The 25,403-nt window shown below is 38.0% G+C and overlaps 1 long non-coding RNA gene across 1 annotated transcript; it reads left to right on the forward strand.

Moving 5' to 3' along the window:
* Positions 1 to 369: 369 nt before the first annotated feature.
* LOC140004975 (uncharacterized) lies at positions 370 to 2,133 on the forward strand. The gene is made up of 2 exons (XR_011812796.1): positions 370 to 536; positions 1,859 to 2,133. It is a non-coding gene; the product is annotated as an uncharacterized lncRNA (long non-coding RNA).
* Positions 2,134 to 25,403: the final 23,270 nt, after the last annotated feature.

The raw sequence follows: 25,403 nt of genomic DNA on the forward strand, positions 1-25,403 counted from the left end.
GGACCAATTAAACTTTATGACATGACACATTTTTGTCGAAAGAAGAATGCTATGGTTGACGAGACATCAGCAGAAAAACTGGTAAGAAAAATATCACTTTCAACTTAATACCAATGCTTCATGTCTCTTATGCATATATCAATAATAGCAAACCTGTGATTGTAGAGCAAAATGAAGGACTTACAGCTAGAAGCTCAATCTAGTGGTGTAAATCGAACCGAAGAAGACATTTGTATTGAGGTGACTGGGCGTATAACTGGATATGTACGTGGTCGTGGCCCCTCCAAGGCTAGTTTAATTACACAAAAGCTTGCAGAAATAAAAGAATTCAAGAAAAGGGCAGAACAAGCTGAGAAATGATTAGTTGAATTGGAAGTTCAAGTCCAATCTCAACAGCAGCTGATGCAAAGGCTTGAGAATCAACAAGCTGAAATGCAAAACCAGCAGCTTGAAATGCAGGAACTCCTTAAGGCTTTACGAGCAGAATTGCAGTCCAAGAACCAAGGCAATGGAAATGCATCTGGTAGTAATAGCTGGTAATGCATCTTTCTCATACGAATAATTGAATTACAATACTAATATGAACTGTTGCTATTCTGATCCTTTAACTTATTGATTTTGGGGCTGATGTTATGCATCATTGTGGACTGTTTTTTGATAATAGCATTTTTTAGGGCGGATGTGACCTGTTTTTGGGTAACTTGTGGCCACTGTGGACTGTTTTTTGGGGCTGATGTTATGCATCATTGTGGACTATTTTTTGTTATAGTTGTGTAGTTTATGGTTATGGTTATGGTTATGGCTGATCTGTAGTTTTTGGTAACTTGTGGTCATTGTGGACTGTTTTTTGGTAATAGCATTTTTTGGGGCTGATGTTATGCATCATTGTGGACTGTTTTTTGTTATGATTGTGTAGTTTATGGTTATGGTTATGGCTGATGTGTAGTTTTTGGTAATTTGTGGTCATTGTGGACTGTTTTTTGGTAATAGCTGGTAATAACATTTTTTGGGGTTGATGTTATCCATCATTGTGGACTATTTTTTGTTATGGTTGTGTAGTTTATTGTTATGGTTATGGGGCTGATGGTTGTGTAATAACATTTTTTGGGGCTGATGTTATGCATCATTGTTATCTGAACTTATTCTTTGGGAAATATCTAGGTATCATGTATATAGTGCTGTTAGTTTATCAATAGAGAGGTAAAAATATGATTGTTCATCTGCAATATATATTATTTCCAAGTACAAGCGACAGACCATGCATGGATAGCAATCTTCTTTTTGCCTATGTAGTGACTTGAAAGAAATGAGTATAATGCAAAGGGGGCGTTTGTGAACTTTGATTGGTTTCACCTGTTTAGATGGTCTTCACTTTCACATTGTGAGGCAAATAACTCATTCTCTTTGCACAGTTTAATCCTACAGAGGCATCGTTTCTTTCATGATTTATGAAGCATAAACTCCTAAAATCAAAGAGGACTAGTACCTCCTGTATTCACAACTCGTACAATAAGTTGCTTTCTATGTTTTAATATATAAACAACCAAAAGCATAAAGATTAAACAATAATTACTGTGGGAGTCCAATTTAATTGTTCAATAAGTTGAGCTATTTAAAGAAGAAGAAAGAAAATTAAAAAAACTGTTTTAGAGAGCTCTTTAGTTGAGCTTATGCAGTGTTGTATTTGTATAGATTGGATTGTGATTTCTAATTTCTTGCTGGTGTTGTAATATGTGGGCCCAAATTATATGAGATTCTTAATGAATTGTAATTTTTGTCTTAATAATCTAAGTCTCATTACTTGTTCTTTATTATTGTACTCCTCCCCTTACCTACTTCTTTTACTCTTTTATGACAGATAAATGCTATTCATACTAGCTTTTGGAAGATATCTATGGTTATGGTTGAAGAACGTTGAAGACAAAATTGCCTTTTGCTCATGGAGTGGTTCATTTAGATGTTTTTCAATTTCTTAAACTGTGATTGCTTTTGTACTTGTACCTTATGTACAAGTGATATTTTGGACAAATGTTATTTTTGTAGGCATTAGTTGGGTAATGTACACTTGAATTTGGCATTTGAGAATGTTATATTATTACCATGTAATCTAATGCAAATACTTTTGGTTATCAATCGTTCATGTTTATTTGTATGGTTTGTTTAAAATCAATGATTTAGCAATGATTACAGGCCAAATTATGACTATTAAGCTATTGAGAAATTATCTAATGACAAAAAAAAGTTGTCACAAAATAGAAAATAAAAACTCCTTGTCACAACAGAGACTGTCACTAAATCTAAGCTACATTTGTGACGACAATTATTATCAGTAAAATATTTATATACAATGGCTTTCGGTGCTTTTTAGTGACGACCTTAAATAGAGTATTTTTAACAAAATGTCAATTCGTCAATAAAACACTTCCAGATTGTTGTCACTAATGACAACAATCCGGAAGTGTTTTATTGACGACTTGATTTTTTGTCAAAAATGATCTACTTAAAGTTGTCACTAATGAGAACTATTTAGTGACGAAATTTTAGATCGTCACTGTTTACTTTTACCGACGGAGATTTAGTGACGACTTTGTGACGATCAAAAAGTCGTCAATAAAAGGTATTTGTGACGATATTTGTATGTTCTGTGATGACTTTGTATTGTCACTGATGAACAATTTTCTTGTAGTGTACCGGTACCCCTTTCCTAATAAGTGGTATCAAAGCAGTCAGGTTAGCCTAATCATTTGCACTGGTTAAAAATGGATGATTAAGATAGTGATTACATGATAAAATTGAATGCTACTAATTATTCAATTTAGAAGCCTAGAATGAAAGACTACCTGTATTGTAAAGATTTGTTTGAACCTGTTCTAGAGGATAAAGGTAGATCAAGTGATATGAGTGATGAAAAATGGGCTATTATGCACAGAAAAACTATTGGTAATATTAGAAAATGGATTGGTCAAAATATTTTTCAACATTTTACTAATGATACCAGAGCTGATGTATTATGAAAAAAGCTTGAAAGTGTATATGAACAGAAGACCAGTTTGAACAAGGCTAATTATTTGAAGCAGATTACTCGGATGTGATATAAAGATGGGGAAGATATGACTGAACACTTGAGTAATTTTCAGGGATTGATAAATCAGGCAACTATATTAAATTTGAATTTGGATGATGAAGTGCAGGATCTATTATTATTTAGTTCACTATCGGATAGTTGGGAAACCATGGTGGTCTCCGTCAAGAATTTAGTTCCGAATGATGTGTTGACCATGACTATTGCAAAAGAGGCCATGATGAATGAAGAGTTTATGAGGAAGGAACAAAGAATTGTCTATGAGTCCCAAGCCCTGGTGACAGAAAAGAAAGAAAGAAGAGGGAGAAGCAAAAGTAGAGCACCCCACAACAAGAATGATAAATCCAAAGGCAGGTCTGAATGGCGAAAAAATATTGCATGCTATTATTATAAAAAGAATGGGCATTATATGAAGGAGTGCAGAATTCTAAAATGGGAACAAGCTAAGAAAAAGGGTAAAACGAAGGAAAAATGTGATGAAGAGACTACAACAGTTGTGACAACTCATGATGATATGTTTGTGTTCTGTGATGATGGTCAGATGAATATTATTCACTATGACAGTGATTGGGTAATTGATTCGGGTGCATCCTACCATGTTACTCCTCACAGGTATTTCTTATCAAACTATACCGAAAGAGATTTTGGATATGTTAGGATGGGAAATGAGGTCTCATGCAAAGTTGTTGGCATGAGAGACATATATTTGGATACAGATACTGGGTGCCATCTGATATTAAGAAATGCTCGACATGTCCCTGATATTCGCCTTAATCTTATCTTTATAAGAAAATTTGACGATGAGAGTTACCATATCTTGCAAGGTGGAGGCAAATGAAAACTCAGCAAAGGAAATCTCGTTGTTGCTAGAGGAAAGAAGCAGAGTACCCTCTACTTGATGCAAGCCAAGTTATGAGAAGAGAGAAGTGAATGCAGTTCATGATTCATCAATTGACCTTTGACATCGGCAACTTGGGCACATGGGTGAAAAAGAAATCCAGACACTTGTTCGCAAACAGCTCCTACCTGAAGTTAGAGGTAATGCACTTAAATCTTGTGTTGACTGCATTTATGGCAAACAACACAGAGCTGCATTTCAAAATTTTTCTCCATCTAGAAAATTAAATTTGTTAGAATTGGTGCACACTAATGTTTGCTATATGAAAGATAAGTCTCTTGGTGGTGCTGTTAATTTTGTAACTTTTATTGATAACTTTGCTAGAAAGGTTTGGTGTTTTGCTTTGAAATCCAAAGATCAGGTTTTGGATGTGTTTAAAGATTTTCATAGTAAAGTTGAAAGAGAAACTAGTAAATAGTTAAAGTGTGTACGTGCTGATAATGGTGTGAGTATAGAGGACCATTTAAAATTTATTGCAAGTCTCGTGAAATCAGATTGGAGAAAACTGTACAAAAAACTCCTGAAGAGAATGGAGTAGCAGAGAGGGTGAACAGATCCATCACTGATTGGGTCAGATGTATGCTCACTAATGCTAAACTACCAAAATTCTTTTGGGGTGAGGCAATGAGAACTACAGTTGATTTGATAAATCTTTTTTCATCAGTTCCTCTAGATGGTGATATCCCAAAGAGAATATGGATGAGAAAAGATGTGTCCTTTAAACATTTGAGAGTTTTTGGTTGCCGGACATTTGTTCATATTCCAAAAAATGAGAGGTCAAAACTTACTGTAAAATCAAAGTAGTGTATTTTCTTGGGTTATGGATATGAAGATTTTGGTTATAGGTTGTATGATCCTATTGAAAAAAAAAGTGATCAGGAGCAGAGATGTTGGTTTCTTTGAAGATCAAACCATTGAAGACATTGATAAATGTGACAACTCAAAATTCTCAAATGACATTCCTGCTACCTCAAATTTAGATTCAGATCTAATTCCAGTACCTGTTGATTTTAATCAAGGGGGAGTTGAGACAGAGCAGAGAGAGGATGTTAATGATGGTGATAACCCTACTGCTGATGAACCTGAGCATGAGGTGTCACCTACTCTACCACCGCTACCACAAGATAAGTTTCGGAGATCTACCAGAGAGAGGAGGCCCTCTAGTAGATATAAGCCTCATGAATATGTGTTATTGACAGATGGAGGAGAGTCAGAATCCTACTGTGAGACTCTAGAGCATGAGAATAAAGAAGATTTGTTGCGAGCCATATAAGAGGAGATGGTGTTCTTGCATGAGAATCACACTAATGAGTTAGTGAAATTGTCTAAGGGCAAGAGAGCTCTGAAGAACAAATGGGTTTACAAATTGAAAACTCAGGAGCACAGCTCACAACCAAAGTGCAAAGCAAGATTGGTTGTGAAGGGATTTAGTCAAAAGAAGGGTGTAGATTTTGAAGAAATTTTCTCTCATGTGGTAAAAATGTCATCAATTCGAGTTGTTCTTGGTATTGCAACCAGTTGAATTTGGAAATCGAACAACTTGATGTGAAGATAGCCTTCCTGTATGGCGACTTGAAAAAAGAGATCTACATGGAACAACCGAAGAGGTTCAAAGAAAGTGGCAAGGAAAATCTTGTATGCCGTCTCAAGAAGAGTTTGTATGGGTTGAAACAGGCACCAATATAGTGGTATAAGAAGTTTGACTCCTTCATGATAGACCATAAGTACCATAGGACTACATCTGATCACTGTGTTTATATAAAAAACTTTTCAAATGGTGATTTTATTATTTTCTTGCTATATGTTGATGATATGTTGATTGTTGGTTGTGATACTGTGAAAATTGACAAGCTAAAAAGGAAAGTAAGTAAATCTTTTGCAATGAAGGATTTAGGTCCAGCTAGACAGATACTAGAGATTGAAATCTCACGTGACAGGCAAAATGGAAAGCTCTGGTTGTCTCAAGAAAAATACATTGAGAAAGTACTCAACAGATGTAATATGAGCAAGGCTCAGGAAGCCTCAACTCCACTTGCAGGTCAATTTAAACTGAACATCAAGCAGTGTCCTACAAGTGAGAAAGATAAAGAAAATATGAAAAAGGTTCCTTATGCTTCGGCTGTTGGTAGTTTGATGTATGTCATGGTTTGCACCAGACCAGATATTGCTCATGCTGTTGGAGTAGTTAGTCGGTATCTCTATAATCTTGATAAGGATCATTGGAATACTGTCAAATGGATTCTCAGGTATCTCAAGGGAAGTTCTAGATTGTGTCTATGTTTTGGCAATGGTAAAAGTATACTAGATGGATACACTATTGTAGATATGGTAGGTGATCTTGATAATAGGAAGTCCACATCCGGGTACTTGATGATTTTTGTAGGGGGAATAGTGTCATTGCAAAGTAAGTTACAGAAGTGTATCGCCCTTTTAGTACGGAGGCGGAGTACATCGCAATCACTGAAGCATACAAGGTGACTCTTTGGTTGCAAAAATTCCTTCAAGAGTTGGGTATGAAACAAGAGAAGTATAGTCTTTACTGTGACAGTCAGAGCGCTATTCATTTGTGCAAGAATTCTACATTTCACTCTCGATCCAAACACATTGATGTGAGGTATCATTGAATTCAGGAAGTATTGGATTCCAAACTGATGATACTTGAGAAGGTGCATACAAATGATAATGGTGCTGACATGTTTACTAAGGCATTGCCTAAGGAGAAACTTTTGTTTTGCAGACAAGAAGCAGTCTGGTGGAGCCCCTCAAATGAGCTGGAGGGGGAGATTGTTGGACTTGTGTGGGCCAGCCCATTTGTGGGCCAACCCAAAACACAAGTCACTAAGACTTGAGGGTTTCTCAAGCTTAAATACAAGCAGCAACCGTGAGGTTCATGGTATGTGAGAGAAAAATTGTTAGCCGCCACTCTTTCATTTTGGCAGAGAACGACGAAGAGAGGAAATAGCAGAGAGAGAGAAACAACTTTGAACCCTCAATTGGAAGGTGATTTGAAGCTCGATTGATACGAAATTTTACACACGGGATCCTCTCGTCAAGCTCTACTGTGAGAACCCGTAAAACCCTAATTATTTTTCCTAGGGTTTATTTCCCCTTAATTGCATGTTTTCTGCATTCTCGGGCTTAGAAATATTTTCCTGGTAGATTTTATGCGTAATTATAGTTTTTAGATGATTTTTCTAGTATTGGAGAATTTTTAGAAAATTAGGAATATATATTGGACGTGGGACCCACTAGTGCGAAAAGTTCGGAAAAATTCGGCCAATAAGGTTAAGTTTCGGATACTGTGTAAAATTTATCGGGTGTTAAGAGATAAGTAGAGAGTGAGATTTGATTGATGTGAGAGGGAAAAGAAAGATAAGATTGCATTTAATGAGGTGACACTTGTCACCATTAGAGTGGACATGACTTAAGAAACACTATTCCAATTTTTGACTTTTTTTACCAAAGGATTAAATATCTCAAAAATCATTCAAAAATCACCATTTCTTCTCCTCCTTATGGCCGGCCCTCTCTAGCAAGAAGAAAGAAGAAACTCTTCAAGTTCTAGCTACTACTTGGTGCAAATCACCCAAAAACATTTGCTTACATCCATTTCTACTCCATAAAATCTTTCCTTTTAGTGATAGTGAGTGGTCTAGTGAAGTTGTTTTGAAGAGCTAAGGTGTCCACAATCCCTATCTCTCTTGTTACTTGGTAAGTGATGCTAGAACACCCTACTACACCTAATGATGTTTATGTTATGCTTAGAAGTGGCTTGAGTGATGGAATATGTGATTTATTTCTTGATTTGAAGTGATTTGGTGAAATTTTCCATTTTATGATGAATTTTCTGGTTTAATATGAATGGGATGTTGTGGCCTTGTATGATGAATGGTAATGGTTTAAAATGACTCTAGTAGGTGTGAATTGTTGATAAATGCAATCAATTTTGGATTTGGATGGAAAATGGAAAGTTAGGGTTCATAAACCCCTAATTCTGTCCGGTTTTGGATCATAGGGTTAGAGGCCGAATTGGACTTTGCTCAAAACATGAAAGTTGTAGGTATTGATGAGTTTGAAGTGCCTACAAAATTTCAGGTCATTTGGATTGGTGTAGAGTGAGATATACCGATTTTACTATTGCTGTTCTGGGTTGATCAGAATGCGAAAACTGCACTTGTAATTGGCCATTTTGACTGGAATTGCTTTGGATTTAGGTGTTGGTGTCTTCTGATGAAATGTATCTGGATGTCTTAGCTACCATATGCCTTTGGAATTTCGGCATTTGGACCTGTATAGACTGAGTTATAGTAATTACAGCATTATGTGAATTGTAAACCTGTTTTTGGTGGTTCCGGTTTAGTATTTGGCATTTTTTACCTAGTTGGGCTAGGATCTGGATTGAGTGACCTTCTACATTATTGTAGCCCTGGTTCTTATCTTCGAAACGGTGGGTCTTGCACCCCCATCCGATAACCGTAGAGAATTTGGTGCCATTACCGCATAATAAGGGCAAAACAGTTTTTCTATTCGGGGCCAAGACTAATGCTATTTCTAATTTCTGGTTTGCTATCATGCTTATTTATGCATATGAAACTCTATTGGGGTTGTGTTCAGCATTGTTTTGTGACTCGTTATCGAGTCTCATTGTATTTGTTTGCTTGTTCTAGGAGGAAACGGTGGTGCACGACGTTCGTTTAACGATGGTGCATGAAACATCATTTTCTCACTTGGTGAGTATACTACTCACTTAATTGTTACTATGTGGCTTTGCTAAATGTATATGTGATGCCTTGAAGGCTTACTTGGATATTGGAATTGATTAAGGTGAGGGTGTACTTGACCGCCCTCACCCCTTTTGATAGTATCACTGATTGGCTACCGTTTTACTGCATTACTGAACTTGATATATTGGTTGGTGAATTCCATTTCATGGAAACTGCTTTGGTGTCGTTTGGACGAATGTCCAACGGCCTTACTGTATTACTGAGCTCAACCCCGTTTGGTAGTCAATTGGATCGAGCCGGCGAGGGCTTGGTCGTGAAAATTGTCATGCCACGGGGACTGTACTGAGGAACCTTGTAGTAACGAGACTCTTGGTTCCGGTATACTCGAGTATTACCAAAACTACTGAAATGAAGTGCGGGCCCGGTTGGGGTATGTTAGGTGGAAGGATTGGAAGTAAAGGGTGGTCTACGGTTTGGTACTTTTAACATTGACGGAGAGTCAATGAGGTTGGATCAAGATTGCAAGCGTGGAAATGGGCTCTTGAGAGCCGACCGTATCCTTTTACCGTTTTGCTTCATTGCTTATTTGGGTACTTTAAGTGATCGGTTATGCTATATGCTATTGGTTGTTATTGTGTTAGTTGCTCACTGGGCTTTAGCTCATTCCATGTCATTTGTTTTCCTTACAGGAAAATGAACACTTTTGGAAAAGGTTGTGATAGTTGGATGCAAGTTGAGCTCATGTATATGTATTTTGAATAGCTCCTTGAGGGTGAAAACCCTAAGTGCTTTGTTTCCACCAATGTTTGGTGTGTAAATGGCTACTTGTATATGCATGAACTAAACGGATAATTGGTAGGCCGTTTGGCTTGTAAATGTTGATTTCCATTGTATATTTATGTATGGTTATTGTTTGGATGAATTTCGGAGTGACACGCTTTTCAAACGGAAAAGGAAAAAAATTGACGAGGATGAACAGTGCTGAATCCGGATTCTGACGTGATTTTACTGTTCATCTTCGGCTTCGATTTTCGGTTATTTTTATTTCGTGATTTTGACTTGTTTGCGCGCAATGGTATGTTCCGGAACGTAATAAAACGACGTAAACTGTACCGTTAGTCCTGGCGAGAGCTGGACAGGCAGTCCGCTAACCCCTTTGGTTCGCCTTAGGGGAAGGTGGGGCTGTCACATCTACTCATCTACCGATTCAAATTTCGGATTTCCTCTTCGTTTGATAATACCTTTCCAAAGCCACTTTTTTGACAGTTGTAGTTTTTGGGTGTGATTTTATAGCAGATTTGCTTGGTTGATATTGGTAATATTATTGTCATCCGAATATTTCGGATAGACCTGTGTATTCCCATTATTGTGATAGTGGAGATTTTGACTGGACTAGATCCTGTGATTTTTCCACGTAAAAATCTTGGTGTCCTGTGCCTTTTTATTTTTCTTGCATTTTATTATCACTGTTGGTATTATTACTTGGTGATTTGATTTGTTCGTATTTTAACTGGTATTTGGGGAAAGAGAAATTTGTCCTGGGCTAACTCTGATATTGTGTGCTTGTACCCCTTTTTCACTAGAGCTCCAAGTTGTTGTTAGCAGGTGGGAAAATAATCCTTTTATAGCATGTTTTGTCATCCATTCCTATGTTTTTGCCACAAGTTTTGCATCCTCCCAAAATGGTTTTTAGCGGGTTGAAGAAAATTTGCAATTCTTTTCTATGGGACCACAATTTCGACAATAAGAATTTACATTGGGCATCATGGGATAGGCATCATGGGATAAACTTTGTTATCCGTTGGTGGAAGGAGGTTTGGGTTATCACTCTTTTGATGGCATTTGTAAGGCTTTTGCAAGTAAACTTTGGTGGAACTTACGGCGAAATGACTCAATCAGGTCTTCTTTTATGCATGCTAAGTACATAAAATGGTGTCCACCCATCTCAAGCTTTGGTGTGGAGGCCTCCGGCCTCTTGGTGTAGATTGGTAGATATTCATCAGATTGCAGAGAGCAATATCCGATGGTGTTTGGAAAAGGGTTTCATTGACTTTTGACTTTTGGTATGATAGATGGTTAGGCAATGTGCCGCTAGCCACTGAGGTATCAGTCACAATCCCCTCTCATATGTCGATGGCGGAATTTTATTCAAAGACGGGATGGAATGTTGATAAGGTGAAACAATGGCTCCAGGATCGTCTAATTGTACAGGTTTGTCAACAACAGTTATTTCCAAGGTTAGCTAATGAAATGGTGTGGTTGCCTTCCTTGACGGAGAGATTTTCAATCGAGTTGGCCTGGGAGTGTTTTCGGCAAGGCAGAAATTCATGGTTGGTATATCGCCAGATTTTGAATGACATTCTCCCGCTGAAAATCTCTTTTTTTTTTTAACTTGGCGGGCAATACGAAATTGGTTGCCTCTAGATGCTACCCTAAGGAGTAGGAATGTGATGATTGTGTCACGATGTCATTGCTGTCAGCAGGCGGAGGAAATGCATAATCATCTATTCCTTCAGGGTCCAGTAGCAGCAAGGGTTTGGGACCATTTTGGTAGATGCTTTGGTATATTCGAAATGGCTAATGAATCCTTATCGTCAGCATGGTTGTCATGGTTTTACTTCTGGTCTTCAATTCAGGCGGATCATATACGCGTGGCAATTCCAGCTCTGATAATCTGGTTTTTGTGAAAGTCAACGAATTGTCCTCGATTTGAGGGAGCGATGTTTGATGTGCATCATTTAATTATCATGGTCAATAAGTTTGTTGAGCAATTGGGGGCGGCTAGTATTCTTAAATCGAAGCATTTTTGGGGTGATAAGGACAATTCGTGGGCTGTCTGGGTTAATCGGTGAAAATGTGGCGTTTAGGGTGTCGTGTAGTCTCATGGCAGAAGCTTCCATCCCTCTCTTATAAACTAAACACGGACGCTAGTGTGTAGAGCTGGCAAAAAAGTCCAAAACCCAACAACCCGTCCAATCCGCCCATTAATTTTAAAGGATGGGTTGGGTCAATTGGGTTATGGGTTTTATTGGCTTAGGTAAAAACAACCCAATTTATTCATTGGACAGGTTGGATTTTTTATTTGGGTACCCAATACCCAACTTGTTTAAAAGTAATTGAAAATAATAAATACAAAATTCAATACACATATGTCCAGCTATTTGCATTTGGACATGTGTTCATAATTCATTGATTAATTTGTACTCAAAATTCTCATATATATATATATATATAATTTTTTTTTCAATCAATTTCTTTTAATTTTTATTTAAAAGAAAAAGAAACTTGAAATAAAAACTCGTGCTCATTTTACTTTTATAATAGTAGTTAAACTTGTTCAACTTTTATAATAATTTATTATGCCTTTTAAGAGTATGTTGTATTCCTCCTTTTTTTTTCTTTTTTTTGTGGTTATTCTCAAGTTGCTACTTGTTTTTGTTTGTTAATATTTCGTGTACGTAAAATAGAGTTTTAAATTTGTTCTAATTGCATTCTTTTTTAATATTTCATGATTGCTTTTGTTTGTTAATATTTCGTGTATGTGAGAACCCGTAATTTTTCCTAATTTCTAGGTTTTATTTTCTTTGAATTGCACGTTTTTCCACATTTTCTTTATTCGAAAAATTTTACAACATAATTTTTTTTATTAGTAAATATAGTTTTATAGGATTTTTCTAGTATCGGTTAGTTTTTGAGAAATTAAGAACGTATATTGGACGTGGGACCCGCTAGTGCGGAAAGTTCGGTAAAATTCGGTCAATTAGGTTAAGATTTGGATACTGGATTTAATTTATCGGTTGTTATGAGATATTTAGAGGTTACCAAGTGGTTGGTGTGAGAGAGACAAAAAGTTAGGCAAGTAATTAATGAAAGTGACATGTGTCATTTAGAGATTCATTCCTACATTTGACTTACTATTCATCCTTTTACCATTTACCAAAAAAACCCAAAAATTGACCAACAATTCACCATTTTCTCCAAGCCTTGGCCGACTCTCTCTCTCAAGAAAGAAAGAAAGAAAACTCTCCAAGATTCTTGCTTCCATCTTGCTCAAGTTCAACAATCTAACCATTTAATCTTGCAATTACTCTATAAAACCCCTCCACTTAGTGATTGTGAGGTGATTTGTGAAGTTGTTTGGAAGCTTAAGGTGCCAAGTGGTCTCTTTTCTTGGGTTACTAAGGTGAGTAGTGAAGGAACCGCTCTCCTCCACCTAATGAAGTTAAATTTGTGACTTGTAGTAGTTGAAGTGATGATTTTTGGTGTTATTTCTTGATTTTTGGTTGAATTGGTGAAGTTTTATATTTATTTGGGATTTTTCTGTTTTAATATGATTCATATGTTGTGGCCATGTATGATGATTGGAAATGACCTAAAATGAAGCTAGTGGGTGTAAATGGTGGTTAATTGCATGAAATTTCTGTTTTGGAAAGAAATTTTGAAAATTAAGGTTTCATTTTCCCTAATTCTGCCTGGCACTGTTCATCATAGTTAGAGACCGAATTAGCCTTGGATTAAAACATGAAAGTTGTAGGTAATGATATTTTAGAATTGCCTGCAAAATTTCAGGCCAATTCGAGTAGTGTAGCTTGTAAAAAGACTGAAATACCCCTGCTGCCCTGTTTTTACCCGAACTTGAGAATTGCTTCTGTAATTGGTTATTTTGGTTGGGAATACTTCTGAATTGGTTATTGAGGTCTTCTGAAGAAATGTAGCCTGATGTCTTAGCTTTCGGATGGCTTTAGAATCACTTGATTTGGATTTAGGTAGCCTGAATTACGGTTCGCTACCCAGAATGCGGTTTGTTAACCTGTTTTTACGGTTCTGGTATAGTTTATTGAATTTTTGACCTGTTTGCACTAAAAAATGGACTGAGTGGCCTTTTGTAACATTGTAGCCCTATCTCTTAGCTTCGAAACGGTGGGACTTGCACCTCCATCCGATAATCGTAGTGCCAATGGTGCCAAAACCGCAAAATGACATCAAAAACTATTTTTATGGTTTAGAGCTTAAGTCCATTTCCGGAAATGTTTCTAGCTTGATTTTTGTATTTATATGACTTTAAGCCTAGTGAACGGCTTTTGAAAATGAGATTATTCTGTATGAAATGTTGGGACTGATTTGAGGAAAATAATGAAGCCATTAGTGGCTGGGAAAATAGGTAAACACAAAGGGCATGCTGCCCAAAATTTTAGGGCTATGTGATTTCCTTCAATTGAGTTGATCTTAGTACAAATGAAGGGTTTTAGGGGTTGTTGATAACCCTAAGACCAACTGTTATCTTTTTGCTCTATATTAGTACTTAACCTGGGAAAGCATACGACATCTAGTCGAGCTTTACTTATGCATTCCGTTTACTCGATTTTGGATGTGAAACCTTCAATTGGTTTACTTTGATGATTTTAGGGTTTCTTGGCGATTAAAGCCAATCCGAAGTGAAAACTTTTGAGGTGTCTATATTTGAACCGGTGAGTGTACCACTCCCCTCCATTTCTGTTTAACTTGATTTCTACTCTGCAATCTGTGATTTAAATGACTGCACTATCTGTTTAATTTGTTTGAGACGAGGGTGTACTTTATCACACTCGATCTCTTGTCTGTTCATATGCCAATTTTGTGAGGACTCGCAAAAACTATTATTTTATGCCTAATTTATGGCTTAATAAATTATTTAATTGGATTTTATTTCCAAGGAATATTTTCTAGTCTTATTAGACCTAAATACATGGTAATATAACTTCGTTATATTTTTAAAATGATTCGTTTCGAAAATTAATTTCCTAGAGCGCGTTTAGTAAAAATAGTGAATAGTACTTGGAGATTTTATCCGCGTATTAGCACAATAAGCTTGGAATATTGGAGACTTGTACCATGGTCCTAAAATAGGTAATTTTAAGCATAAATATTCAAGTGATAGTTAGTAGTGCAATCGTTATAAGAATTTTTCGAAAGTTTCGCGTTATAGCGGTAAAATGGGCGGTACGCGTTTTCACCCGCGCGACTTTATTTGAGGAACTTTAGACCCTTGTTTCGAAACAATTAAGAGTGAATAATATCTATATTAACATGAGTGCATTAGAGGTTTAGTGCACTAGTGAACCAAACGCGCGAGAAAATCGAGCCTAAAAACGTGCCAAACGAGCCTCACAAGAGTTGACTTTGGAGCAATTTTTCACCACACATTTAATCTTCTTGGAGAAGCTAACTTAGATCAGAATTACACTCTCTCTTCTCTCTCCTCACAGCCGGCCAAGCTCCTCCCTCTCTCTAACTCATTTGCAACAAAAATTCTGCACACTAACCTCACTCAAAACCACCCCAAATCACCTCCAAATCACACCAAACTTGGAGATCTCTTAGCAAACCACTTGGAGACTACATTTAGCTAACAAAAGGCTGCATCTTCACGGTTTCTTGGAGCTTCAAGAGGGCCGAAATTTTCTGGTCTTGCACACCTAAGGAAGAGGTAATGATCAACCCATGAATTCTTGTCTTTTGGAGGTTATATAGCAAGATTTAGCTCATGCATGCACTTAGCTAGCTTGTTTATGGTGAAAATGAAATGAGTGGGCTCTTGGAATTCCCACACTTGGGTTGTTGTTGCTGATGTGATGATTAATGGTGATTATATTGTTGGTTTAGTGATTATAATGATGCATTAGTGATGGGTAATTAGTGGAAACTTCATTGGGTGTAAGAAGCTAAACTTTCCGATTTTGCCCCTGCTATGTTCGGCCATTTCCAGGCCAAATTTTAATGGTTTAATGGCTTGGATTGGATGTTTATAGGATGTATTTGATGTGTGAAAAATTTCATTGGAAAATATTGGGGTTTGATGGAGCAAATGAATTTTTGTTCGAAACCAGCAAATCTGGAAAACTGATTCGCGTATGCTCTGACCAGCAGTAGTAATTTGGCCATAACTCTGTCCTCGGATGTCAAAATCATGTGCCGTCGGTGGCGTTTGAAACTAGACATTCCTAGCTTTAATTTGGTATATAATGCACGTTCTGATTCCTTGTGAGCAAGCCGAACCAAATGTTTTAAGTTCGCTGTCCTGTTGCTCTGTTCATCTGGAATGAAGTGTTCAGGCAGCAACTTGATGTCCAAATTTGAACCAGATGGGTGCCGAATTTGGAAATGATTTCTTCTGTGATATTTTAACTCTATGAATGTATTTTCCAACGGCGTAAGCCATGCTCGATTTCGAGCTATAATGACTGAGTTGTGACTGAATCAAGTGAACTGCTCTGTTTTGGAAAACCCTAATGTTGGGACTGGTTTGGAACCAAATCTTGGAATGAACTTGTTAGTTGATGTTTTAGTATTAAACACTTACCAAAGATATTATGGGTGTATCTTAGACCCTTATTTCACAAATGAACCATGGTTGGATAACTTTCTTGGTTAGACGATTGCAAATTGGGAAATGCAAGTCAAAGGCAGTTTGCCTTAGGATTTTCTTGAACTTCGGTTGGCTCATTAACTACCTTACCGAAGGTATTTTTCCCCAAAATTCGAAAGAGAGATACCTTCCATATAGTATTGAAACACTGCCAATTTTGGTGCCAATTCAAGTTTGTTTCGATACCTAATTAAAATTCCAAAGTTGGGGGTTCAAATCTGGAAATTCTTCTCCAGTCTTGAATTTGCTCAACTTCGGGCTACCGTATCTCGGTGCTCGAAACTCCGATTCTTGATCCGCTTGTTTTTTTTCATACACTTCACTTGCAACACTAATTGAGCTGAAAATTTCAGAGGCCGGTTTGCAACGTACGAATCGTGCCGAATTTTCAAAGTTGGCCAAAAACCAACTTCGTTCTGCCATGAAAACCGACCCTGCATCTTCAAGCTCATTTTCGACCACTTTTCACTTTGATTCATGGAAAAGTGTCTTCTAGAAACTTATAGTACTCTCTAAGAGGTTTCCAACGGTATAAAGTTTTCCAATTTTCGACTTATACCGAGCGAGTTACGATTTTTCAAAGATTTATCATAAAACTGGAAAATTTTCCAATTCCAAGAAAATAGAGTTTTTCAAAAAACTCTTTATTCTTTTATATTCTTAAACGTTTTGCTTACGATTTTCATGATAAAAACTCAAATAATATTATACCTAATAAAAGGCAAGTTGAACCTCGATTTACGTGTAATTGAGGTTCCTTTTTGCAAAATAATTCTTAGATTGTACTAGTGTACAATCTTTCTTGATAAGTGGGTTAATTGTGTGATTATCCACTACTAATTTGCCAGGCACACAAGGAGACCTTCAAGAGGATCTCACCGTGGACACTTGAACTTCCGGAAAATAATTCTTGTTGAATTGCTCGGTGAGTGTCAAGTGTATGAATTTGATACTTGCTTATTGTGATATTTGTTGAAAGTTTTAAAAATAAGGGCGGGTGTGTACTTTATCGCACCCGTTCTAATTTCAAATGAATGAATGGAATGTCTTGAATGAATGAATGAAATGCAATGTTATGTCATGAATGCTTGTGTCGTTGGAGTGAACCTCCTCGACTTTCAAATGAATGGGGGACGCCCAAACTCATAGGCCGTCCTTAGACTCGAGCCAGCAATGGGCTTGGTCGGGGATTCGAACGAGCCATGAGATTATAAGCTCGACCTAATAAGAGGTCTTGCTTGGCATACTTGTAGAGTATCGCCCAATAATAGACTTGTGGGCCCTTGAGGTGTACGGTGGACGGAGGGAAGTAAGTGGTGATCTACGGAAATGGAAATACCGACCCGGTTGACAGGAGGGTCAATGCGGGAAGGTATACGAATGACAACGGCAGATCGAGTGGAACTTAGCTCCTGAGAGCTACTATATCCTTGAATTGTTTCTGATTACTTTTCCTGTTTGAATAATTGATTATTGAAAAGACATGGTTTTATTTATTAAATTTGGGTTTGTTATTTGACTAAGTGCTTGCATGTGTGTTCTTGGCCTCACGAGCGTTAGCTCACCCTATAGTTTGTTTTCCTTAACAGGACCGACTCTTGGAGAAATATGGAGAAACCATCCGTTGTAATTTTGTTAAGACTCCTGTTATATATTTTGACTAGGCCCTGGTTTGGGTTGTACTTTTGGAAATTGTAAACTTGAAAGATTTGGGCCCTGATGTGTACTTTGAATTTAAGTCGTTGCATGATTTACCGATGTACTGGTTATACATTAAGTGACTTCTCAAGCTTGAACGCTTCCGCATTATTGTATTCATATTGTTCTCATCGAAGAGATTAGTTCGGTTTGAAATTGAATGGAATTGCTTGAGTCCTGGCGTGAGCTGGGCAGGCGTCCGCGGATACCCTTTGGTCCGCCTTAGGGAGATGTGGGGCGTCACAAATTTTGGTGCGAATCTGAATCTGTATCTGATATCTGTATCTGTATCTGTATCTGTTCGGACGTCGTTTGGAAACTTGTATCCAACGACCTTTCTGTAACCTCTGAGCTCAATCCCTGTGGTAAGTTACTCGAGTCGGGCCGGCAAGGGCCTGGTTGATTAGATAACGAACCACAGTAGTCTATTTTGGGATCTTTGGGTATTGAGACCCTTAATTCCGGGTATACTCGAATATTACCGCTTCTGTTCTGTTCAGTGTTCGGGCCCGGTAGGGGTATATGAGGTGGAAGGAGTCGGAGAAAGTGGAGTCTACGGTATTGGTTACTTCTTTAACGTTGACGGAGTGTCAACTATTATTTCGATCATGTTTCGGTGAAGCAAATGGAAATTTGGCTCCTGAGAGCCACCCGTATCCTTTCTGTCTATGGTGTTTGTTCACTTCTTTATTTGATTTGCATATGTGACTAATTGAATATGAAGTTCCACTTTCCTTACTTGCTATTATTTTGGTACCTCATTGAGCGTAAGCTCACCCCCTTCCCGTTATCTTTGTTTTCCTTACAGGGAACCACTTTTGAGGCTAAGATGTTTTGAAGCACGAGTCGAGCTAGGTTTAATATATTTTTGTAAAGCTCCTCGATAGTTTGAAAACCCTAAATGTATTTTGATCTAATTATCTTCTTTTTACTTCGTAAATTACAAACGTATGTGTATAAAACTATTTACCCTGTTCATGTATCCCATTTGGATTGGGAATGTTTTCTCGAGTTATATTGCCATATCTGTATTTGTTTGGCTCCTAGTTGGATGGTGACGTGGCAACCACTATTCATTGTGGTTTCAATTTCCATTTTTGCCATTTGGCGACTTTGAATCGTTTGAGCGCGCTATTACCTTCCTGAATGTTTTCGATTTCATTTAACTGCTCGATAGTCCTGGCGAGAGCTGGGCAGGCGGTCCGCCGAACCCTTTGGTTCGTCGGAGGGTGAGGTGGGGCTGTCACAGGTGATATCAGAGCTGCTTCGTGTGGTCTCTGCGCGGAGTGAGCTTGGGCCAGCGGTGTTATGGTCCTGATTTCGTGAATGTGTCTAAGTGCTCATTTGAGCATAAGCTATGAACCGTGCATATCATAAGTGCAAAGATCTTTAACATGGGACTTGAGGAAGTTAGGTATGTTTGTCGGGTAGGAATCCTTAATATGGATGATTTACTCTTGGGACGGGCCGGTTCGAGTTGTGAATTATCTGAGATGGGATTCTTGCGCCCGGATACGAAAGAGATGAGAGCCTAGGTTAGAAATGATTGGGCGAACTAGAAAGGCGATTCTATGGAACTTCGCGTGATTTGTTCGGGTATTGTTAAGCATGATCAATCATGATTAAGATATAAATGGTGTTGTTCTCGTAGATTAAGGACGGAGCCCTAGAGGGGAAAAGCTTTCGTTAATTATTCTTGTACTTGTGAACTAGTTTGTCTATAGTACTTTTGGAGGACCCCGCTACTTTCATGGATTTCTTATATTTGTATCTAATTGATTGCTACTGTATGGCTTGTTTGGTACAGTTATGTTATATATGTATGCTTTTGATCTGTGCGTACCTTTCGCTACTGTTTTTACCTACCTATGTTTAATATTTTATTCTCGCTTCGACCCTAGATTGATTAGACCAATGGAGGGCACTCGTAGTGGACAGGGCCGTGGGCGTGGAATTAGGCAACCTACATCTGAAAGGGGCACTGGGGAAACCTCATATGGACCAAACCCTGAACCTAGGGTTGACCCCAACGTCCAAATAGCTGCTGCCATGCAGGAAATGACTGATTTACTAGCCCAAGTGGTGCACCAACAGGGTCAAAACCCTAACCCCAACCCTGGGAACCCTGGTAATCACATAGAGGGTGAGGATAGAGCCCTTGAGAGATTTCAGAAGTTCTCCCCACCCAAATTTCTTAGAGGCCCTGATCCTGACGTGGCTGAGAAGTGGCTGGAAAAGTTTATTGATATTTTTGCTGCTTTACACTATACCGAGGAGAGACAAGTGACATTTGCTGTCTTTCAACTAGAGGGAGCCACCCGTTCCTGGTGGAATGTCATTCGAATGAAATGGGAAAGAGAACAAACCCCGAGGACGTGGGCGAACTTTGTGAGAGAATTTAACGCCAAGTTTTTCCCTCCTCTAATCCAAGAAAAGAAGGAAGATGAATTCATTCGATTTCGCCAGGGAACTCAAACCGTAGCCGAGTATGAGAGTCAATTCACTCGGTTGTCTAAGTTTGCGCCTGAACTGATCGTAACCGAACAAAGACGGATAAGACGTTTTATTCAGGGACTAAATGTTGAGATTCAAAAGGATTTGGCGGTAGCTCAACATAATACCTTTAGTGATGCTGTGGAGAAAGCCCAACGGGTTGAAAATGCGAGGCTACAAGTTAGAAATTTTCAAACCAAGAAAAGGGGCTTTCCTGGGAGCAGCTCAGAACAAGCGAATAATAGTACAACCCTAAAGTTCGAAAGGGAAACGGGGAAGTACGGCTACCGGGGGTGACAGGTGGTGTTCCACAGGGGGGATCAGTCTCTGCTACTCGTGGTCCCTGTGGATACTGCGGAGGGCCAAATCATACGGAAACAAATTGCTGGAAGAAAGAAGGAAAATGCTTGCGCTGTGGAAGCGCCGAACATCGGATTGCTAACTGTCCAGCTTGCCTGCGTGAGCAGAGAGGGACTCTGCCATCAACCAAGACCAATTCTCAGCAACCAGCCAAGATCAACCCTGGACAGACGAAAAGAGAAGGGACGGGATCGAAGGCACCAGCTCGGGTATATTCTCTAGAGCAGCATCAGGTCCCTGACTCGTCTGAGGACGTAGAAGGTACGATCCGTTGGGTACCTTAGGTTTTGATCGATCCCGTTGATAAGAAAATTTCGAGGATGAAATTTCTTTAAGGGGGAGAGAGTGTGAGAACCCGTAATTTTTCCTAATTTCTAGGTTTTATTTTCTTTGAATTGCACGTTTTTCCACATTTTCTTTATTCGAAAAATTTTACAACATAATTTTTTTATTAGTAAATATAGTTTCATAGGATTTTTCTAGTATCGGTTAATTTTTGAGAAATTAAGAACGTATATTGGACGTGGGACCTGCTAGTGCGGAAAGTTCGGTAAAATTCGGCCAATTAGGTTAAGATTTCGATACTGGGTTTAATTTATCGGTTGTTATGAGATATTTAGAGGTTACCAAGTGGTTGGTGTGAGAGAGACAAAAAGTTAGGCAAGTAATTAATGAAAGTGACATGTGTCACTTAGAGATTCATTCCTACATTTGACTTAATATTCATCTTTTTACCATTTACTAAATAAACCCAAAAATTGACCAACAATTCACCATTTTCTCCAAGCCTTGGCCGACTCTCTCTCTCAAGAAAGAAAGAAAGAAAACTCCCCAAGATTCTTGCTTCCATCTTGCTCAAGTTCAACAATCCAACCATTTAATCTTGCAATTACTCCAAAAAACCCCTCCACTTAGTGATTGTGAGGTGATTGGTGAAGTTGTTTGGAAGCTTAAGGTGCCAAGTGGTCTCTTTTCTTGGGTTACTAAGGTGAGTAGTGAAGGAACCCCTTTCCTCCACCTAATGAAGTTAAATTTGTAACTTGTGGTAGTTGAAGTGATGATTTTTGGTGTTATTTCTTGATTTTTGGTTGAATTGGTGAAGTTTTATATTTATTTGGGATTTTTCTGTTTTAATATGATTCATATGTTGTGGCCATGTATGATGATTGGAAATGACCTAAAATGAAGCTAGTGGGTGTAAATGGTGGTTAATTGCAATAAATTTCTGTTTTGGAAAGAAATTTTGAAAATTAGGGTTTCATTTTCCCTAATTCTGCCTGGCACTGTTCATCATAGTTAGAGGCCGAATTAGCCTTGGGTTAAAACATGAAAGTTGTAGGAAATCATATTTTAGAGTTTCCTACAAAATTTCAGGTCAATTGGAGTAGTGTAGCTTGTGAAAAGACTGAAATACCCCTGCTGCCCTGTTTTTTCCCGAACTTGAGAATTGCTTCTGTAATTGGTTATTTTGGTTGAGAATACTTCTGAATTGGTTGTTGAGGTCTTCTGAAGAAATGTAGCCTGATGTCTTAGCTTTCGAATGGCTTTAGAATCACTTGATTGGAATTTAGGTAGCCTGAATTACGGTTCACTAACCAGAATGCGGTTTGTTAACCTGTTTTTACGGTTCTGGTATAGTTTATTGAATTTTTGACCTATTTGCACTAAAAACCGGACTGAGTGGGCTTCTGTAACATTGTAGCCCTATCTCTTAGCTTCGAAACGGTGGGTCTTGCACCTCCATCCGATAATCATAGTGCCAATGGTGCCAAAACCGCAAAATGACGTCAAAAACTGTTTTTATGGTTTAGAGCTTAAGTCCATTTAAGGAAATGTTTCTAGCTTGATTTTTTTATTTATATGACTTTAAGCCTAGTGAACGGCTTTTGGAAATGAGATTATTCAGTACGAGATGTTGGGATTGATTTGAGGAAAATAATGAAGCCATTAGTGGCTGGGAAAATAGGTAAACACAAAGGGCATGCTACCCAAAATTTTAGGGCTATGCGATTGCCTTCAATTGAGTTGATCTTAGTACAAATGAAGGGTTTTAGGGGTTGTATATAACCCTAGGACCAACTGTTATCTTTTTTGTGAGGACCCGTATTTTTTTTATTGCACGTTTTCTGCATTTTCTTTGTTAGAAAATTTTTCTAGATCAATTTTATGAGTAAATATTGTTTTTAAATGATTTTTCTAGTATCGGTTGGTTTTCAAGAAATTAAGAGTGTACATCGGACGTGGGACCCGCTAGTGCGGAAAGTTCGGTAAAATTCGGCCAGTTAGGTTAAGTTTTGGATACTGAATTTAATTTACCAGGTGTTATGAGATATTTAGAGGTTGCCAAGTGGATTGTTGTAAGAAAGACAAAAAAAGTTGGGCAAGCAATTAATGAAAGTGACATGTGTCACTTAGAGATTAATTCCTACATTTGACTTACTATTCATCCTTTTACCATTTACTAAATAAAACCGAAAATTGACCAAAAATCTTCCAAAATCTCCAAGCTTGTGGCCGGCCCTTCTCAAACACAAAGGAAAGAAAAATCTCTCAATTTTCAAGCTCCAATCTTGCCCAATCTCACAAACTAACCGTTTAATCTTGAATTCCTTCCATAAAACCTCTTAGTTTAGTGCTTGTAAGGTGATTGGTGAAGTTGTTTGGAAGGCTAAGGTGTTGAATTGCTTCCTTTCTTGTCTTATAAGGTGAGTTGTGAAAAAAACCACTCTCCTCCCTCTAATGATGCTTAATCATGACTAGTGGTGGTATGAGATGCAATTTTATAGATTAAATCTTGATTTTTGGTTGAATTGATGAAATTTTCTAATTATTGGGAATTTTTCTGTTTTTATATGAATATGATTGTGTGGCTATGTATGATGATTGGAAATGATATTTAAGGCATCTAGGAGGTGGAAAAAGTGGATAATTGCAAGCAATTTCTGTTTGGAAGAAAAATTGGAAAGTTAGGGTTTCAATGTTCTTCATTCTGCCCGGTTTTATAGCTCCTATTTAGAGGCTGAATTGGCCTTGGCTTAAAACATGAAAGTTGTAGGGAATGATATTTTAGAGGTTCCTACAAAATTTCAAGTCAATCGGAGTAGCGTAGAATGAGAAAAATCGAAATTACCCTTGATGTATTGGTTTTACCCGAATGTAAGAATTGCGCCTGTAATTGGTTGTTTTAGCTGGAATTACTTTGGAATTGATTGTTGAGGTCTTCTGATGAAATGTATCCCTGTTTCTAAGCTTTCGGATGGCTTTGGAATTTCTGGATTTGGGCTTAAGTAGGCTGAGTTATACTGTTTACACCAGAATGCATTTTCTGAATCTGTTTTTCCGGTTCTGATGTAGTATCTTGCATTTTTGACCTTGTTACACTCGAAACTGGACAGAGTTGCCTTATGGAACATTGTAGCCCTATCTCTTAGCTTCGAAACGGTGGATCTTGTACCTTCATCCGATAATCGTAGTGCCTTTGGTGCATTACCGTAAAATGAGGTCAAAAACTGTTTTTTTTCAGGGCTAAAGCTAATTCCATTTCCGGATTTTCCTGGTTTACTCTAGTGTTTATATCTTCTTGTGGAACCTTCTTTTGGTGGTATGTGGACTTGGTTATGATATGTAATCGAGTCTTATTGTACTTGTTTGAATATTTTAGGGCTTGACGGTGATTAAAGACGCTCTTTGGGCGAAAGTTTATGAAATCTCACTTGCTTGTCTGGTGAGTGTTCCTTGTTTGTTATGTTACATGATTACATGGCTGGTATGAATGATTGATAACATGTTAAATGCTTTCAATGATTGTTAAAATGAGTTTTTTAGGCAAGTGTGTACTTTATCGCACTTGGCCTAAATGATTGTGAAGTTTTCAATGATTGAACGATTGAAATGTTATTTGTGCATGAATGTAAGCCTTTTTGGCTGAACTGGCCACTGCACCTTGTTACCGGTCGTCTCGAGCCAGAAGCGGACTCGGTCGGGCGATTAGGGACCTGGGTGAACGTTTTTGGTATACTCGAGTATTACCTTGAAGTCTGGTGGAGCCTGGCCAACGGTCTGGGAAGGGGGTGAATGAATGAATGAACGAATGAATGAATGAGGGTTTTACTTGTATAAAATGCATTTTCAAATGATTGAAGGTATAAGGAAACGAAAGGAGAATGAATGAACGAACGAATGAATGAATGGCTCCCTGTGAGCACGTATCCTTTTAATGAATGTGTTTATCGCTTTATCTTATCTTTGTATCTTGAATTATTGGTTACGTGTAATGAATGAAATGAATTCTTGTTGCCTATGTGTTCGGAACCTCACTGAGCTTTCCAGCTCATTCCTTTAGTTTTGTTTTCCTTAACAGGGGAAGGCGTGCAAGGACGAGAGCCTGTATAGACTAGCTGGGTCTAACTCTTGGTTTTCTTTTGTTATGGTTCTCGCCCTAGCTTTTGGCAAGGGTCGGATGTATGATGACTCGAGAACTTTTGTACCTTTGATTTTGTAATTCCTTTGAGATAGGAATGTATATAAGTTCCGCTTTAAGTTTTGGATTCGCGTACTATGTATTTCTGTGGTTGAATTCTAGTTTTGATTGAGGATTGTAATGAATTGGATCCTGGTTTGCTCTTTCTTGAGGTTTTATTTCTGATTTGTTTGAGTGAACGACTGAGTCCCGGCGAGAGCTGGGCAGGCGGTCCGCCGAACCCTTTTGGTTCGCCTTAGGGGGAGGTGGGGCTGTCACAGTTG

The sequence above is a fragment of the Coffea arabica genome, chromosome 4c (assembly GCF_036785885.1).
Source record: "Coffea arabica cultivar ET-39 chromosome 4c, Coffea Arabica ET-39 HiFi, whole genome shotgun sequence".
Classification (NCBI taxonomy): Eukaryota; Viridiplantae; Streptophyta; class Magnoliopsida; order Gentianales; family Rubiaceae; genus Coffea; species Coffea arabica.